Consider the following 422-nt stretch of genomic DNA (forward strand, 5'->3'; position numbering starts at 1 on the left):
TTATGTAATGTTTTGTATTTGGCATTTAGATATAAAATACATGTCAACCATCTTCACTTACACTCATATTTCGCTCTGGAAAAAGCCAATTCTGATGGTTCCCATTACAAATACCAGTTATTCATTGTTACAACAAAGGCATAAATATTTTAAAATTATGTTCACGCAGGCAGTGCTTTCTCTGAAAAATATGTTTTTACTTCATAAAAATATCTGAAATGTTGCTTCTAATTAATTTCCATTTGTTAAAGATATTAAAATACAAGTAAAATGTAATATTGTTACATTGATTATAACTTTTGATAGAACCTATAATCTTGAAGTACTCAAAAAGTTGCTATTACTTTCAGGTTAATGCTAACACAGGGCTGAGAAGAAACACAGACTCACACAAATGATGATGATCATGTTTTTTGGGGGGG

The sequence above is a fragment of the Paramisgurnus dabryanus genome, chromosome 9 (assembly GCF_030506205.2).
Source record: "Paramisgurnus dabryanus chromosome 9, PD_genome_1.1, whole genome shotgun sequence".
Lineage (NCBI taxonomy): Eukaryota > Metazoa > Chordata > Actinopteri > Cypriniformes > Cobitidae > Paramisgurnus > Paramisgurnus dabryanus.